The sequence below is a fragment of the Mus caroli genome, unplaced genomic scaffold (assembly GCF_978045245.1).
Source record: "Mus caroli unplaced genomic scaffold, Mus_caroli_1 scaffold_1, whole genome shotgun sequence".
Lineage (NCBI taxonomy): Eukaryota > Metazoa > Chordata > Mammalia > Rodentia > Muridae > Mus > Mus caroli.
The window spans coordinates 57,058,197-57,064,387 of record NW_028227256.1 but is presented as its reverse complement, the minus strand read 5'-3'; positions in this window follow the sequence as shown (position 1 = coordinate 57,064,387).

Sequence of the window (6,191 nt, the reverse complement as noted above, 5' to 3'; positions counted from 1 at the left end):
TCAAAGCTCTCTTGCAAGGCAGAATGTTCATGCAGGGCACTGCTATGAAGGTGGGTTTCCCATAGACTGTGAAGGTCCTGAGCTGGGAATGATGGCTCAACACAGGTGGTAATACATCGGATTGGGACTTAATGACCTGCTACTTATCTAAGCCCTAGACAGAGGTGGGAGGTCTCTCTAGCTCATCCTGGTCTGTTAGGCCTTACCAGATCCCTGTCCTCTATCTGACTGATGCTGGGGCATGGAGACTGCTATATCATTTATGACCTCTCAAAGCAGACAGTAGTTGAGAGGTTCTTCAAAGAGTTCTTCAGATGCCTGGTATCTGAGGGTTTCATCGCTGTGAAGAGATACCATGACCAAGGCAACTCTTATAAAAAAGAAAACATTTAACTGGGGCTGGCTTACAGGTTCAGAGATTCAGTTCATTCTCATCATAGTAGGAAGCATGGTGACATCCAGGCAGGCATGGTATTAGGGAAGGAGCTGAGAGTTCTATATCTTGATCTGAAGGCAGGCAGAAGGAGATTGTTCCACACAGCCTGGAGAAGGCAGAACCTGAGTATAGGAAACCTCAAACCACTTCCTCCAACAAGGACATACCTCCAAATAGTGCCATTCCCTATGGGCCAAGATTTCATGAGTCTGTGGGAGTACTACCTATTCCAACTACCTGGCCTGCATAGGAGCCGACTTGCTCAGGACTGATGGCTTCAAGGTGCTTCCAAATACTGAACAGAGCTTAGCTTCACTATTGCCAGAACGACTCTACCGAAATCCTCAGCTTCTTACAGCACAAGGGAGTAAACTTCTTTTCTACTTGACTTTCTCAGAGGGAGGCAAGCGACTCATCATGCTAGTCTTCCGTGAGGTACATGTCTAGGAGACCTGTATGAGAGCCAAGGACTGTTTGCTCTCATGCTGAAACTATCCACTTTTTCTTTCTCCCTGGACAGCCTCTGATTTCATCACCAAGGACAGAACTGCCCTTGTCCTGCTAAGCATTCTTGACTAAATCCAGCTATTGGCACTCTACCTCCTAGGACTGTGTGTCAAGCCTGTAGTGTAGTTTGAAAAGTCTCGTGGTGGGTCCTCCATTCATTCGTTACAGCTGCAGTAGGAGGAAGGTGAAGAAACAGAGGATGCCTCATCCTTCAGCAGGCTTTGCCAGCCAGCTCCAGGAGTCTCCATAGCTCCCACAAGCTCATCCTGATGAATATGCTCTAAAAGTAATCCTGAAGGTGGCTGTTTCTTCTGCTCACTGCCTTGCTCACCTAAATAGCCTTCCTGCCTGCAAGCCATGAGAGGCCCACTGCTGTCCATCATAGTACACAAGGGGTATAGGTTAACACTTTTGAAATATTGTCTCTCTTCTAGTTTATTTATAGAGTAAATGCTATCCCAGTCAAAATAAGAATATATGCCTGGCACTGGTGGTACACGCCTTTAATTCCAGCACTTGGGAGGCAGAAGCAGACAGATCTCTGTAAGTTTGAGGCCAGCCTGGTCTACAGAGTGAGTTCAAGGACATCCAGGGTTACACAGAGAAACTCTGTCTAGGAAAAAAAATATACAAATATATACGTGTGTGTATGTATGTATGCATGTATGTGTGTGTATGTATGTTTGGGGTAGAGCTGTAGCTCAGTTTGTAGAGAACCTGTCTAGCATACACCAAGTCCAGGATTTAATCTCTAGCATCACATAAGATAGACATGATGGCATAGGCCTGCAATTCTAGCACTCACGAGGTAGGAGGAGGAGGACCAGAAGTTTGAGGGCATCCTCAGCTACGCAGTGAGTCTAAGATCAGCCTGAGCTATATGAGACTTTGTCTCAAACAAGAACACGAATTTTGGGTGAATCCCAGAGGTAGAAAAGTGATTAAAAATGTGCACAAAAACACAAAACAAGATAGTCTTTATAAATACGAGGTGGAAACAAGCAAATAGCCTAAATCAAGCAAAGTGATCTTCAAAAAGATCAGTGCTTGTGGGTAACTGCTAAACTAATAGAGCTATGGAACAGAAGAATACAGATTAGAAGAAGACCAATACATTAATGATCAAATAATTCAGGGCAGAGATGAGACACTATAAAAAGGGACTAATACATAATCATCATAAAGAAAAACGTTTGGGCCAGACTGAGCTGCTCACTGGGTAAAAGCGTTTGCCAAACAAGCCTGACAACCCAAGTCAGGTCAGAACCTCAGAAGCCACAGTGGAAGGAGGGAACTAACCCCCATGAGTTGTCCTCTGACCTCCACAGTCACACTATGGCATAGGTACACATACGTGGGCAGACCCTACCCCAAAGTGTTAACTGATGCTATGTAAAAAAATAAGAAATTTTATCCTATTTAGAAAATTTTAATGCTGAAATTCAACTGTATTTTGCATTGGTGATGTAGAAGTAGTTTTATTGGGATAAGTCTGCCCCACTCTAGCTAGTACAGCACTTGAATAAGACACAGAAACCTGGTATTTGGGGGGGGGGGTTCAAGACAGGGTTTCTCTGTATAGCCCTGGCTGTCCTGGAACTCACTCTGTAGACCAGGCTGGCTTTGAACTCAGAAATCCGCCTGCCTCTGCCTCCCAAGTGCTGGGATTAAAGGCGTGCGCCACCATGCCCGGCTGCCTGGTATTTTTATTAGCAAGCTAATTGTTTGCCCACTGAGCCTTGCCGTGTTTGCTCTGCTCCATGTGTGTCCCCAGGGCAGTTTTCTCTTGGCCATGAGTTCATGGTCCATCCTCATGGTCCATCCTGCTTCATGGTGGCCTTCTCCTGCTCCCATCTTTTTCCTTCTCCTCGTGGTCCCTGAGACTTCCCTACTTGATCTCAAGGTCTTCCTTCCTCTCTCTCCTGCCCAGTCACAGGCTTTAGCCTTTTGCTATTCAATCAGAGATTATTCTTCACAGCACACTGGTCAACACAGTGCCCATGTCCAGAGTGCAACCTAATCTTGGGGCACAGAACTCATCATCTAAATACACAGTGCACACGACCAACCCCAACAGGATGATACCTTCAGAACTTCACCACAAAGAAAGTTTTTGATCATTTAATTATTGTGATAAAATATAGAACAGACTTTGCTATTTATGGCCAGTTTTTACCATGTCCATTTAAAACGTTATTTTCTCATTTGGTATGTCTGGGAGTTTTGTCTGTGTGGAAACTTTTGGAGACCAGAAGAATGTACCAGATCTTTGGGAACTAAGTTCCAGACAGTTGTGACTCATCTCATGGGTGCTGGAAATTGAAGCTGGCTCTCTGAAAAAGCAGCCATAATCCCACCCTATATGTCCATTCAAAAACAATATGCCATTCAGTGGCATTTACTATGTTCACAGCTATCACTACTGTGTATTTCATCAGACAGAAACTTTATGTCTTAGTTATTACTCTATTGCTGTGATGAGACACCATGACTGAAGCAGCTTACAAAAGAAAACATTTAATTAGGGGCTTGTTTATAGTTTCAGAGAGTTAGTCCATGATCATTGTGGCAGAAAGCATGATTAAAGGCAGGCATGTCTCTGGAGCAGAAGCTCAGAGTTTACATCCTAGCAGCAGAGGCAGGGGTCTGGGAGCTATGATGGAGGCTTTTGAAACCTCAAAGCCCACTCCAACTGACACACCTCTTTCAACAAGGCCACACCTCTTAATCCTTCCTAAATAGTCCATCAACTGGGAACCAATATACAAACATGTGAGCCTATGGAGGCTATTCTCATTCAAACCATTACACTTGATAACCACTTGAGTAATAATTCATTTTTCTCTCCCCAAGCCCTGCCCTGCCTACTGCCCATTTCTTTAAAGTTTTGTTTTTCTTTTTCTTGTTTGATTTGTTTTCTTTGTTTGTTTTCAAGGCAGGGTTTCTCTGTGTAAGCTTGGCTGGCCTGGACTCACTCTGTAGACCAGGCTGGCCTTGAACTCACAGAGATCTGCCAGCCACTGCCTCCCAAGCGCTGGGGTTAAAGGCATGTGCCACTACTGCCTGACTCTATGAAGTTTCTTATGCTATGCATTTCATGGAATATTTGCCATTTTGTACCTAGCTCATTCAGCATAATTTTCAAGGTTCATTCATGTTATTATATGTCTTAGTAATTCCCTCTCCTTTAAAAAAAAAGATTTATTTTTTATGTATATGAGTACACTGTAGCTGTGAGCCTTCATATGGTTGTTGGGAATTGAATTTAGGACCTCTGTTCACTCCAGTCAACCCCACTCGCTCTGGTCAACCCTGCTCACTCTGGCCCAAAGATTTATTTATTGCTATAAATAAGTACATTGTAGTTATCTTCAGATGCACCAGAAGAGGGCTCAGATCTCATTACAGGTGGTTGTGAGCCAACATGTGGTTGCTGGGATTTGAACTCAGGACTTTACCCGCTGAGCCATCTTGCCAGCCCCGTAATTCCTTCTTCTGTCTGTGTAAAATATTCCATGTTAAGTACATGCCATATCGTGTTTATCCATTCATCAGTTGATGAATACTTGGGCTATGTCCCCTCCTTAGCTATTGTGAATAATGCTGTGATTAGAGATGCCATGCAGGCATCCATGTGAGTCCATTTGCCTTACAACAAAGAATGGAATTGCTGGGTCATGTGCCAATGCTTTACTTCTCTGGCACAGGCAAATGGGAGTTATTTTCCAAACTAACCACAGAAGGAAAAGTTACTAGTCATTTGAGTTACATTAAGATTAAGAGGAGTTTTTGCATTTAATCCCAGCACTAAGGAAGGAGAGTCAGGCAGATCTGGTCATACTGAGCTCCAGGCCAGTGAAGTCTGTATAGATAGTATGACCTTGTCCCAAAATAATGAAACAAGGCTTGGTGGCAATGATGCAGGCCTTGAATCCCAGCACTAAGGGAGGCAAAGGATGACAGATGTCTGAATTTGAGAGGACAGGCTGGTCTACAGAGTGAGTTCCAGGACAGCTAGGACTACACAGTGAAACCCTGTGTTGAAAAACCAAAACCAAAGAAACAAAAACAAAGATTAAGAGGGACAAAGGATATACCCCAGTGGTAAAAGTGTGTGTTGAGCACAAACAAGGCCCTGGGTTCAGTCTCTAGCAAACAATAAGAAAAACTGTTCATGGATAGTTGTGTAAAACTATGGGCTTTTCTATGCCTACTCTTGCTCTGAATAATGACAAGGTGATCTTTACATTTATTAAAAGCTTTAGGTAGATACTCATATATTTTAACCAGACTATGCTGACCTGGCCTAATTCCCAGCCACATGGCCCATTACCTGTCATCTTAGTCTTGCCCTGGGTCATCCTTCTTCGTCTATGTCCCTACCCTATGTCAACTTCCCTGGTCCCTTTCCTGAGACCCTCTCTCACTTTCCCTGGGCCAGAAGTCTTTTCCTCTCCTGCCCAGCTATCGGCTGTTCAGCTATGTCTTTAACCAATCAGAAGGTTATGGAGAACAATGATTTACAAAACACTGAATGAGGATATGCTTCACAATAATGACTGCAACCAGATCGTTGGGTGCAGAAATCAGCATCTGGATACACAATACACAAAAACATCCCCCAAAAGTTGCCCTCCAAATTCTAGGTAAATAAAGTTAGCCAGCAGCAGCCTGTTATTCTGTACAATGAAGCTAATTCAAACCACAGCAGTAGGAAACCATCCATCCTTCCTGTGGTCTGACAGTGTTTCACTGAAACCCTCAAGATTCCAGAAAGACATATATTGCCCACTTTCTCTTGATACTATTGATTCTATATAGGCACATAAAATCATTCATGACATGAAATGGGAATGGGTAAGAAAAGAAAGATACTGGTGGGGTATTGGGTTGCACTATAATATTTCTTTTCCCGCTAAGTTGAAGATGGCATGATCCCCAACATGCAATTCTATTTTAGGCCTGGTTTGCTTCTGCCCTCTGCTGGGTGCTTGGGATGGTTACTCTTGGTTGTCAACTTTATTACATGTGGAACCAATTTAAAAAACAAAAAACAAAACCAAAACAGACCCCTAGCAGCTGAGCAGACCTCAGAGGGATTTTTTTTTTTTGACTGTATCATTTAAGGATGAAAGATCTGCCCTAAATCTGGATCATTTGGGGTGGGAAGACTCGCCCTAAATCTGGACCACACCTTCTAGTGGCTGCCCACGTGAAAAGACAAGAGAGAAAGCTTCTGCATTTTGCC